The following is a 13,630-nucleotide window of genomic DNA, read 5'->3' as shown; positions in this document are numbered from 1 at the left end:
GAAGCAAAAACTAAGAAACTAGGGACCAAAAATGAGAGATAAAATACTCATTTTATAATCAACATAGAGGATACGAGCATTGGAATTGTCACCTTGAATATGCATCATGGTAAGAGATTCCTTGTAGAATCCATGACACATATGACACAACATGCCAAATGTTGGATTGTATGATGCTTGGAAGTCAAACTTGTCTAAGGATAGAAGAGAATATATAACGAATCATATGACACCTGAAACCCACTTAAAGCCAAGAATCTATGACAATAGAAGCCAAATATGGATGTGTGTAAGGGAATAAGAATATATGGAGTATTACATATCTTAGACAAGTGTCAATGGAGAATTCACAAAGTTTCATGGCCATGTGTCATCATGATGTCAATATTTTGTGGAATATTTGAATTAAAAATCCCTTATTCCACACAAATAGAAATTAGTGAAAAATGGAATTAATGGTGGAAAATATGACTTAGGAAATTGAGAATTTCCATGATTTTTGAATGATGAACCAATTAATTAATAAAATATCAATTAATTGAGAAGTTTAGTTAAGAAGAATAATTAGTGAAATGATATAGGATTAAATAATGGGTTATTTAATCCTATAGATAAAATTAGTAGATGATTCGCCAATTTGATTAAATAAGTGCAATAGTATCCTTTGATGAAATGTGATGATAATGGAGATTGACTATGATGAAGATAGATAGATCAAAGCCATGGTAAAGTTGATATATTTAATCACACCTTTATGAGTGTTGCAACCTTGTGACAAGCCCTTAAATTTTAAAACTTTGTAACCTAGCTATGGATGAGCCCTCAAAATAGTTTATGCTTGTGCCCTTGCGATGCTTCAAATTTCATTTTATCACTCCTTTGAAACTCTGAGACTAGATATCTATCTTAACCAGATGATGGTGTGCTTATCTATCAAAGTTGAATATGTACAAAAGTTGTACCTGATTTACAAAGAGTAGTTCCAAGGCAATGTATTAGGAAAGTAGTTCCTAATTTTTGTTGGCTATCTTACATCTAAGATGTAGTAAGAAGATGCAGAATTAGGCAGTGATAGAGGATAGTCTACTAATGGCATCAGCAAGTGTGCAAGCCCTATTATCACACATGCGAAGTTTTGTATAGACTATTAGCCCATAGTGCTATTGTAATTGTAATTAATTAATTATCTTATTATAATTAAGTGAGATATCCTCAAGGGCATCTCAAGGAACTATTATGAAGATATGATATAAAGTAAATATGTTTTCCTTGTTTGTAAAGTGTCGTGATCATTATATAAAGTACGAAGTGTGAAAAGGAGTAGAGTAGTTACTGAATGCATATAATGAATCCAAGGGATTATTGGATGCAAGATTTATGATCTAGTTACAAGATTAGAAGGAGTAGGAGTTTGGTTAATAGGATCAAGAAAGGGGAAGGAATAAATAGTAAAAATATATTATTCTGCAATGAATAATACAAATATCATTTGGACAATGTGTTCATTGGTCTTTCCCTTGAAGTTGTTTGGGCAGTGGGTCCAGCTGTCTTCTACAACTCCTAAAAGGTTTGAAATCTCCTAATAGGGAGTCAAAGCCTCCTAATAAATCCTCATATATATTGAATGTATTAATGGACTCCAAAAAGGGTCCATCCTCTAGCAAGGAGCATTTTTATTAGTAAATCATCTTGTAGCAACCATCCCCACTAGGTTTTTCCCTCCAATCAAGGATTTCCCTAGTTAACATACCTAGTTTTATTGTGTATGAGTATCTTTTTGTAGGTTCAATTTATATAAATCATATGGTTAATTTTTTTTAAGGTTGATTATTATGATAATAGTTGGATAACTAATTCACGCCCCCCACCTACTCAATTATATCAGTGGACTATAAATTCTAACAATTGGTCTTAGACCATTAGTTCCTTGAAGGATAAGCTTAATAGCTTTGGGAGATCGATGGAGAATCTTTTCAAAAAGGCTAGTCCTAGATTTGATGGGGTCAACTATGACAATTGGAAGGAGTAGATGAAGACTCATCTATTGTCCATGGGTCTCACATATTGAATCCTAACAAAGAGTAAGAAGACAATCATTGAAGAAGAAAAGCTTGAAGGATGTAGTAAAGAAGAGATATATCTATTCATGTGTAACATGAGAGAAAGATAAGCTCTACTAAAAACTCTACTAGAGAATAAATACATTCAAGTAAATTTACTTGTAACATCTTATTAAATTTGAAAAGCATTAGAATCTACTTTTGAAGGTGATGATCATGCAAAGAGAATGAGATTACAAAATTGGATATGTGCATTTCTACTGGAAGCATGAATGTTGATGAATTCATATGGGGATTATTGTAGAAGCATGATTATATTATTATCATGATGATATGTTACATTCATGAATATATTTGTCATTGATGTCAACATAGCATTTTTCTGTGGTATCTTACATAATAATAGTGGAAAGATAAAGTTGGTGCAAATAGATGATTGAGTACTTTCAGTAGTGAGATTAAAGGGAGATACTAATAAGTTTCTAGTATATGTTGCTAACATTAGAAGCATAAGATATTAAGTTTGTAAGAAGTTATGCAAGTTTTGGTGAAGACAATTTTGAGATAGAGTTTACAGAGGCATATTCTGGTAAACTTGTTGTATTTCTTAGCTAAGTTGTTATTTTTAGAAGCTAAAGTTAAACATGTGAAGAAGAAATTCTAAAGATGATGTAGCTAAGCTTGCTCATCATTATGATACATGTATGGAAAGAGATTCAAGTTACAAGGTGGAATATTAATGTTATCTCTAATTGTAACATGTTCTTAATGTGGTCCTATAATAATTAATTGAGAAGGCATAATAGCTTACTTAGGGAATTGTTTTATGGATTTGGGATAGAAGAAGAACATTTTCCTTTATCATGATATGGAATAAAGTGAATTATTGTAAGTAGCACAAAGAGAAAAATGAAAAGTTAAGTAGAGTAGAGTCAAAATGAAGGAAATTTTGATGTTGAAGTTTTATTGTGTGATCCCAAGTTTGATACCTGGATCCAAGGTTTGTGATAGACTCATAATAGGATTCATCCTCTAACAAATAATAGTTATATTAGTACATCATGTTGTGGACATCATTCTCACTGAATTTTTCCCTCTAATCAAGGGTTTCCCTAGTTAACATATCTAATGTAATTGTGTATGTGCATCTTTGTATGATTTTTGTTTACTTTGATTGAATGGTTAAGATTATTTTAGGTGAACAAATATTCCAATTATTGAATAAATAATTCACCTCCTTCTCAGTTATCTTGGTGGAGTGTTGTTTCTAACAATTGATATTAGATTATTAGGTCCTTCAAGATAAAGTTCAACAACTTTGGGAGACCCATGGAAAACATATTTAGAAAGGATAATCTAAAGTTTGATGGAACAAATTATGATAGTTAGAAGGAAAAGATGAAGGTTTATCTACTATGTATGGGTCCAAGATATTGCATTTTGAAAAACTTAGGAAAGACGATCATTGTTGAAAAAGATTTGGAAACTTGTACCAAGGAAGAAAGCTAGCTCTTCATGTACAACATTAGAGCTAGAGAAGCACTATTGTATTCACTTGCTAAAATTGAATACAACCAACTAAAGTCACTTGTTAATTCTCATATGATTAGGAAAGCTTTGGAAAATATTTTTGAAGGTGATGAAAATTCTAAGAAATTAAGGTTACAAAGCTAGATTAGTGCATTTCAAGATGCTAAAATGATGGAAGATGAACCCATAAGAACATATGTAGGTGAGATATCAAAAATTACTACAGGTATTAGATCTCAAGAAGGAACCAAAGAAGATGATGAAGTGATATAGAAGATATTGAAGATCTTAATACCACCATTTAAGCTAGAAGTTCAAATGATATAGTTGTTGATCTCTTTTACCAAATATTTCACAAAGGAAACATTACTTACAAGACTTGAAGCAATTGAGAATGAGCATAAATAGTCCAAAGAATTGACTAGAATAGAAATAGCTTTTAGTACCTTGAATATTCAACTTAGTTTATCAAGGAGTAAAAGTGCTAGAGGAGTCTTTCCTAGCACTAGAAGATTTGAGGAGATCAGAAAGATAGAAGGAATGGACCTTTTGGTAAGAAGTGAAAAGGATGGTAAGAAAATCTTCAAATGTTGGACTTGTAATGAATTTGATCATTATGCATCTAAGTTCCCTAAAAGAGAGAAAATGTATAGAGGAAATTTAAAACCTAGAAAAGATAGAGAATGTTTATATGTGAATGAAGAAGATGATTCTGATGAACAAGTAGTAAGTGCTAGTGATGATGAGATTAGATTTGTAGCTATTAAAGAAGAGAGTCTAGAGAAAATGGATTTGGTATCACAAGTTGAAAAGAAATAGGATTGGATAATTGACAATGGTTTTCCACATCACATGACTGGTGATATGAACAAATTTTTTAACTTCAAAAGTAATGATGGAAGTATTGTCAAAGTTGGAAATAATGTAGGATGCCAAGTTAAAGTTATTGGATCTATAACTCTTGATGGTAAGACTAACACTGAGAATGTATATTTTTTTGGTGGTTTGAAGCACAATCTTTTGAGTGTTGGACAACTAGTGGATAAAGGTTATCAATTATAGTTCATAGAGAAGACATGCATGAACAGAGGCAAAGATGGAAAGGCAATTGTAATAGGAATCAAATCTAGAGGTAATGTATTTCAGTTGAATCCTAATAAAGTGACATGTTTGGTTGCAAAAGTAGATGAAAATTGGTTATGGAATAATAGATTTTTTCATATAAAATTTGATAGCATTATGAAGACTAGTAGTATGTTTGTAGTTAGAGATTTTCCTAAGATTGTAAAGCCTACTAACATGATTTTTAAGGAGTGTATATTAGCAAAGCATAATAGAACTTCTTTTACAAGAAATAAGTTTACTACTATATAAAAATTGGAGATTATACATACAAATCTTAGTGGTCCTACAAACACTAAATGATTCTATGGTGAAGGGTATTTCATGATTTTAGTTGACAATTTTTCTAGAATGATGTGGGTTGCATTTCTTAAAGAAAAATCTGAGGCATTTGATAAGTTCAACATATTCAAGAATAGAGTTGAGAATGAATTAGGTATGAAGATTAAATATCTAAGATCAAATAGAGGAGAAGAATTTACTTAAAATAAGTTTAACATCTTTTCTGAAGCTAATGGAATCAAAAGATAGTTATTAGCTCTGGAAACCCCTGAATAGAATGACATTATAGAGAGAAGAAACAAATTAGTAATAGAAGTTGCAAGAGCTATCTTAGTTGAGAATTATGTATCCAAGATTTTTTGGAGAGAAGTTGTGAATATAACAGTCTACATTATGAACATTGTGCAAGTTAGGAAAGACACAAATAAGACACCTTATGAACTATGGTTTGGTCACTCACCTATAGTTAAGTATTTCAGAATTTTTGGTAGTAACTGCTATATCAAAAGAATGATGATATTGGTAAATTTGATGATAGAAGTGATGAAGGTATGTTTCTTGGTTATTCATTGAAAAGAAAGGCTTATAGATGTTATGATCTAAGAACTAAGACTACTATGGAAAGTTCAAATGTGAGAGTTGACATGAAATTTAGGATACAAGAAAGAATTGCTAAGTTTCAGGATTTGCACCCAATATTGAACTGAAAAAATTTATTAATCCTTACTTAACATGGGAATCACTTCACTTCATGGGACATGCAAATGAAATGAGACCTCTAGATTCTAGGCCGACTGCTATTGGATATCCGGTGATAATCTCTAGAACTCAATGAAAACTTGCAGGGAAAAGGTAAGAAATTACTGAAAACAAACCTAAAACCTAAGTTTAAACTAAGGAGGTGATAAAATAAAATTTATTATGAAGATGTAACACACACATAAGTGAGAGGATTATATAGCTCTATGAAAGACACATAAAGCACAAATTCCTATAAAGGCTTGCACAAATGATTTGTAATAAGGTTGCAGACTGAAACTATAAAAAGGAGGATAAACTAATACCTCTCTTTAACTAATTTTACCTATAAACATATATCACAACCTGCAAGAAAAATCACTTTTCTACACAAAGGTGCTAGAATGAGATAGAAAGACAAGGAATAAGGAAACATTCACAAGTTAATCTATCAAATCATTCAAAGATGCACATAGAATTGTAGAAAGTAAAAGGCTTCAATTAACTCCACAAAGCATGATCACAGTGTTGTTACTGATATTGTATCTACAAAATTTTAAATTACAGACCCTGTAACAAAGCTTAGGACCCCAAAAGGATGTCTCAAAACTTCATCATCAAATCAAAACTTTTTTGAAATAAGTTAAAAAAACTCATTAAGTACTGAAACATCCCTGGGTCGAATGCAGAATAAAAGCCTCCAAATCAGGGCTTAGAAACTTCCAAAAATGAAGTTTCATAACTCATATGAATCCACTAACTCATAAGTGCTCCCATGACTCATCCAAACCTCCCAAAAAATGCTCCAACAAGTCATAAAGACCCACAAACTGACTTAGCAAAGTCAAATCCGACCCCCTATATTCTCTCCATATGTTTCCCAACTAACATGTAACTTAAAGACCATGATGAGGGAAAAAGATGACTCACTTTCCTTTTGCATAAAAATAGAAAAGAATATCCAATGACTTATAATTATGTCATTAAATATTTTTCTTTCACAGTAGTACTTATGCAAAAGAAAAAGAAAAGAAAAGAAAACTTCCCTCTTATTGTTTTTGCAGAATAAGAAATAGTATTAAAGGCTATATTAATATTATTTCTTATAAGAAATATGAAAATTTATACAAAAACAATAAACATAACCCATCCATTATCAAAACTCATTGCAAAAAAGAAAGAAATAAAATATCCCATGATATATCCGTGGACTCCAAATGCTTATGAAAAATTGAAAAGGATGTGGATATTTTGAATACCCTAAAATAAGTTCATTTCATCATTTTATTTTGTTTGTTTTGGAGTTCTGGAAGCTACAAGATGAGGGTTTCAAGTCTGAACAAGTCTTCGTATTTGGATTTACCAGAGCTGGAAAAGCTTAAATATGAAAGAGTCTCACTGATTTGAAATGCTAGCATGAAGTCATCTACTGGAGATGTGTAGGTTGAATGCCATGATAACCCACTAAAGGTATTCTTTCTAAGTCTATCTACCTACTATTATATTAGGAATAATTCATCATTTCAAGCTGTGAATGCATATAGTTAGTCTCTTTTTTTACTGTAATTACAAACCAAAGAGGGTTTTACTCTTACTGGACTTTCACCCTTATGGCTGTATAAATCCTTGCAAGAGAATCTAGATAGTTTTATTGTTTGATATTTCAATGAAGCTTTTGTTGGTCACCATGACCTTGCTGGTACAAATTCAAAGTCATGCTTTCCTTTTTTCATACAGCATTTGGAGTTTTGTAATTAACATGGCTTTTTCTAGAGTAGAAGCTTTTATTCCAAACCCGTATAGGGTTTCATAAGCATCCAAAATAGCCTTTTCTCACCTACAAATTTAGAGTAATTTCATTTAAACAAAACACCCAACACAGGGGTTTCACTGTAGATTATAGTTGGCGACCACTTTGCTGGAACTATATGCTATACTTCTTGTGCTATCATCATTTGCCATAGGTTATAAAATGAAACTATTTCTTTCAAATTCATCTCATTTACTGCAAGGAATTTACATGTTTTCAGTTTGTTTTTTGTTTTGTGGGTTCTTTGTTGTCCATGAAATCTGTTGGAATGAATTTGAAACTCTACTTTGTTGTCACAAATTTGTACTGAACCAAAACTCGTATCTACATCATCATCTTGAGATGTCATTTCTAGGTTTTTACCTTCAGCATTTTCTTCATTGGGTGCAATGATTCCCTTCAATCTATGGACTTCCTCCTTGGCCTTTTGTTTATTCATTGCAACATTGAATAGTTCCTGCTTCCTCAAACTACAGGGTGATACTGATAAAATGAGAGTCTCCCTCACCTTTGAGCTAATTTCAACATTATTTATAGAATAAGTATATTCACTGGGAACATAAATCTGTTTAAAGACAACTTGAGAGCAGACATTAAAGTACCTTCACCAAGAAGAAAAAGCTTCTTCTTGTCAGGAGTTATATTTACATCATATGTTACAGTAGGGAGGATGAAATTTAAGACAGCCATGAGATATTGCTGAGAATTATAAGATTTATAAATTTCATTTAGAAGCTTTGTCATTTTAGGCATGTCCTCAAGAAGACCATTCACATAGAAAAGTTTCCCATCACTTGAAGCCTATCCATCGTGCCCTATTCTTTACTTTTTTTATTTTTCTCTTCCTTCATAACCTTCCCTTACGCCTTGCTTTGGGGAATTCTTTAACTGATCACATCTATGATTGTTGACATGGTACAATGGTAACATCATTCTTTCTCAAATATACTCAAATAGAACGATGAGATCCAATGATGTCTTATGTTGTCACTCTATGAGATAGATGTTGATGTATCTCTTTTAACACATTTAATCTAAATACTCTCTATCTTTGCATGCTGAAATGATGCTCTTCTAACTATTAGAATACTTTTGATTATTTGATGCTATATAAATTATATTGCATGAGGTTTGAGCGCGGGCTCGTGACACTCATAAATGACTTTTATATCTTTAACCTTCTTGTCTTTCGTAATGAAATGCAACAATAGATAGAGTATGAATAGTGGTAGAAATAGGTAGTCATTGCTTAGATCCTTTGGGATCTAACATCAGTTGCTTTCATGTTTTTTGCAGATACTGGCGATGATGGAGCTCAGAGCTGTATTCTACTGTGTCAGGGAAAAGTGCATAACTAGTCAAAGCAATAGGCAATGACTAGTTATTTCTACTCTTTATTTCTTTCATTCATATATATCTATTTATGTATTTCCTTATAAAAGAAATTTAGTATAGTGAGCTATAATCATGGCTTGTGTGAGATCTTTTTCCCGTTCAGCATATCAATTCATTTCATTGTTTGAAAACATCAATGTATATTTGAAAATGAATAAATACAACAACATTTCTAGTTTTTGAATGAAATGAATAGAATTTCTATACTTTCATTGCATGTATATTTAAAATTTTACACATGTGCAAAATTTTAGTAACAAAAATAGTTGATTAAAATTTAGATGATGAGAATGTTGTTACTAAACCAAGGAATGGTGAAGTATTCTTTGAGACTAATAATGATTTTTAGAATGAAGGAGAGCAAAGGTAGGAACAAATCTCAGAACCTTCAATAGAGCTAAGAGTTGAGATATTAACTCCTACTTTGAGTAAGAGTGTGACAAAGACTCACATACCCTAGTAGATCATCGGAAGAAGAGATAAAGGTGTGATGACAAGAAGCATAATCAATGAAAAAATATGTTTGATATCCCAACTTGAACCAAAGAATGTAGATGAAGCATGTAAACATGACTATTGTGTTGTAAATATTCAATATATGATAAGTTACTGAGAGGGAGGGGTGAATCAGTAACTTTAAATATTTCTTTTGAATTAGTCACAAGCCAATCTATGCTACTTTATGCATTAATACTGAATATTAAAACATTCATCACACAAAAGAACACAATATTTTGGTTACCCAGAAACCTTCCAAATAGAAAGTAAAATTCGGGTGGGGATGATATCCACAAAACTTCAATACTGTAGCATAAATTTGGCCTGTTAAGGCTTACATTGACCACTTCTGATGATCTTCCCTATTAGGAGCATAAAGGACTGCTAGGTCCACCTTGTAAGAGGATTTGCAAACTTAAAATAAAGTATGCACTCGGTTAAGAGATTTTTACAAAGACTGTTAAGTCTACCTTGTTAGAGGATTTAGAAAATTGATTCACCTATTAAGATGAAGCTGTGGATTCTCTTACAACTGATTGATCATAAGATCCTTTGTGCACTGATCACCTTATGTGATAGATATAACTTTTATGCATCTGTATTGACCTTGTTGTGTTCCTTAAACTACTACTGATAATATTTTGCATATACTTCTCATTAATTCACTATTTCTTCATACATGTAATATCTTACAATACATCTTACATATATAACTTTCAAATTTAAAAATCTGTAAGGTCAGCCAAAACATAAGTGAACCAAATACATTACGAAGTTGACCCAATAGTAAATAACTCGGGTTCACTGAACTGACTTAGTGACCTTTTGATACACGGTGTTCACTACATTACTCAACATCATCATGCATGCAGTAGAAGTGAATTCTTGGTCCATATTAATTACACGATGTAGTTCTAAACTTGGTGACCACTGGTGACTTAGTAGATGTAGTGTCACTCGATAGATACTGAGTTTACCTTGCTTCACTTGGTAAACATGAATTCTTCTGCATGACACAAGCTTACTACTTGGTAGACATTATGAAGCTCAGTAGACATTTCTGATATTCATATTTCTTGTATTCACTTGGTAGCCACTATCTACTTGGTGTAAACTAATGAACTCTTCAAAGCTTGGTTAACACTAGAATGCTCAATGAGAGTAGAGAATAAACAAGTAAGCAATGAACCAAACTTGAAGGAATTGTTCTTGGAAGTCTTCACACTTTCATTTTTTTGGTTCAATTGCTTCAGAAGTACATCTAACAAATCAAACTCAAGGTTCTTCTTTATAACCTTGTATGGTAGGTCAAGTACCTCACAAGGAACACTATTTGACCGACTCGAGCTGTAGAATTTATGTGCAATGATATGGATGCCAAACCTAAGCTCTATGTTAGTGACATTGTCTAATTTCAAACCTCTACCATCCCATTTGGCTAGGTTTTTCTTCTATAGTTCCACCCGACCTAGGGTTTTGGTTGATTTGGCCTTGCTTAGTATTGACAGACCCATAACATTGTGTATCATCTTCTTTGTAATTAGAATGGGTTGTTCCAACCATAATTGACCATTGTGAAATCAACTCAATATGTATCTTATCCATTTCACTTGGAAATTTTGAGGCATGTGAGGGATATGAGTTAGTTCTTTAACTCCAAAATGTTTATGCTCGGGTTTCAAAACTCCATCAACACACATTTCAGCTAGGGTAGTATCCATTTCTAGTGTCCCTAATTCTTGAATAGAACATTTAAAGTGAGTTTATATGTCATTAATTAAGAGTACCTTGGTCAAGATTTGTGACTAAGCTCCATATGGATCAAGTGACTCCACAACGGCCAGAATGATATTCAAGTTTGGTGCTTTCCATTCGACACCCTTAACTAGCATTTCAAAACCCTTCTTTGGTTTAGTGTTGCTTCCACTAGTAGATGCCATCACTGCTTAGTAGATGATGAAATTCATGAAGATCTTGCTGGTGAATTGCTCAAAAACATTATAATGCTCTTTCAAATTGCTCTACTTTTTGAATGCTATAGATGTGATGAAAAAATGAAGTCAAAATTGCCCCTTTTGTTGAGAAATTTTCATAAATTCTTAGTGCCATAATGACATAGTGTGTGACAGACTGTCATCCATAGACCTAACTCGGCAAGAGTATCAACTCAGTGAACAAACCAAATTTGCTTTACTCCCAACCTTGCTCGGTAAGGTCTATAACCAACTTACCTCAGTGGAGTCTAATGTAGCTAGGTGAAGGATCACTTTTTTGTGATTCCTAATGTATCTAGAATATTGATTGGATCATTTGCATTCCTCATATTTCTTGGAGTTGCTTATGATTTTCTTGCTGAGTACAGCTCCAACTCATTCTTAGGAATTTAGTTTGAGGGGATGGAGTTACCCACTTCTTGAGTGACTTCACTACCATGATTCAAGCTTGTATCCTCAGTAGATTTAGGAATCCATTGTTGCCTCATTTGTTTCTTTATATTGTCAACCCTTGCTTTCTTTTCATCTTCAACTTTGCCTATATGCATGCAATTTTTAGCTATATGATCGAGTTCAATGCATGTGTAACAACTGATAGTAGTATCTTTCTTTCTTAGGTGATGCCTTGCACAATTTATGCCAGTGTGTCCATATTCTACATGATAATGACATCTACATTAGGTATTGTAGTCCCATCCAAATATTGCCTTTACTAATTGTCTAGCTAGATTGAATGATTTTGATCTGCATTAAGATGCCTTGTGACCATGCTTTTTGCATTTGTGACATTTACCTTCAAATTTTAGTTTCTCATTGCATTCATTGGCTTTGTGACTAGGCTGATTGTAGTTATAGTAGTTTCCATTGAATTTTCCTTTTTCATTACTCCAGCATTTGTTTGATGTATGGCCAATTTTCCCACAATTATTGCATGAGGATTTTAGATTCCTTTTTGCACCTTTCTTGGAAGATTCACCTTGTTCTTCATTATATCCTAATCCTACTTTACCCTTTTGCGTATGAAGATTTTTCTCATTTTGTTGATTCAATTGATTCATATCTTCTTCTAATTTCAACATTCGCTTATTGATTTTTTTTTCAACATTTAGGTCATTCTTCAATTTTTTAATGATTTTATTTTCACATCTCAGTTCTCTCATTATTCTTTCAGTCATTTTCCTTTCATAATTTAGGTCACTTCTTATTCTTTCATTCTATGTTTTGAGAATCCTAATTTCTTCATTTGCTCTAGTGATTTGATCAATGAGGTCTCCATGCTAATTGGATTGATTATGTTATTCATTGTTTCTTGTCTCCAAGTCTTCATTTGCCTTATTTCTTTGTTCCATAATTTCACATAGCTTGATTGATTAGATTTCTTTTTGTCTTTTAAGTTTACTTACTTCTTCTTAAAGAGAGCCATTCTTTGCTAGGAGTTCTTTGATTGCTTCATTAGCTTCATCTGAGCTGCTTGATGGGAAAAATTCTTCAATCTTCTCTTCAACATACTGATGGTCACCCATTTATCTTGTAAGTTCATTCATTCTTTTTAGGGATTGGGAAAGGTTCTCCTTTTCTTCTTTGAGTTGATCTATGGCCATCTCCAGATCTAGCTTTTCATTTTCAATTGCCTTATCTAGTCTGAATATCTCCATTTATCCTTAGATCTTTGCTCAAGCTATCAAACTTTTTTCCTAAGAACGACAATGCTCTAATACCAATTGTTGGAAATATACAATGTATGATAAGTTACTGAGAGAGGAGAGGTGAATTAGTAACTTTAAATACTTCTTTTGAATTAGTCACAAACCAATCTATGCTACTATATGCATTAATAGTGAATATTAAAATATTCATCACACAAAAGAACACAATATTTTGGTGACCTCGAAACCTTCCAAATAGAAAGTAAAACTAGGGTGGGGATGATACACACAAAACTTCAATATTGTAGCATAAAGTTGGCCTATTAAGGCTTACATTGACCACTTTTGGCGATCTACCCTGTTAGGACCCACAAAGGACTATTAGGTCCACCTTGTTAGAGGATTTGTAAACATACAATAAAGTATGCACTCAGTTAAGAGATTTGTACAAAGACTGTTAAGTCTACCTTGTTAGAGGATTTCAAAAACTGATTCACCTATTAAGATGAAGTAGTGGATCTACTTACAAGTGATTTCTAATAAGATCATTTATGC

This window comes from Cupressus sempervirens, chromosome 3 (assembly GCF_028749045.1).
Source record: "Cupressus sempervirens isolate cs-2001-9-10 chromosome 3, ASM2874904v1, whole genome shotgun sequence".
Lineage (NCBI taxonomy): Eukaryota > Viridiplantae > Streptophyta > Pinopsida > Cupressales > Cupressaceae > Cupressus > Cupressus sempervirens.
Note: the sequence above shows the minus strand (reverse complement) of the source record.